The sequence below is a fragment of the Pongo pygmaeus genome, chromosome 16 (assembly GCF_028885625.2).
Source record: "Pongo pygmaeus isolate AG05252 chromosome 16, NHGRI_mPonPyg2-v2.0_pri, whole genome shotgun sequence".
NCBI classification, from domain to species: domain Eukaryota; kingdom Metazoa; phylum Chordata; class Mammalia; order Primates; family Hominidae; genus Pongo; species Pongo pygmaeus.
The window spans coordinates 90,792,077-90,792,295 of record NC_072389.2 but is presented as its reverse complement, the minus strand read 5'-3'; positions in this window follow the sequence as shown (position 1 = coordinate 90,792,295).

The window sequence follows — 219 nt, the reverse complement described above, 5'->3', positions numbered from 1 at the left end:
CTGCTCGAGGAAGTAGCTTCAGCCATTGGAGGAGTTGGAGGTTTGTACACCCTAAGGGCAGCCAGCCCCCCCTGGAGGGATATCCAGGAAAGATCCCGTAAGAGCCCCTCAGGTTGATTTAAATCCCCTCTAGTTATCCCCCCCTCCTGCCAGCACTGCTGGCAACACCAGCACCTTGTCTGGGAAGCTAAGGGAATCAAGTAAGCCCCACAGACCTTC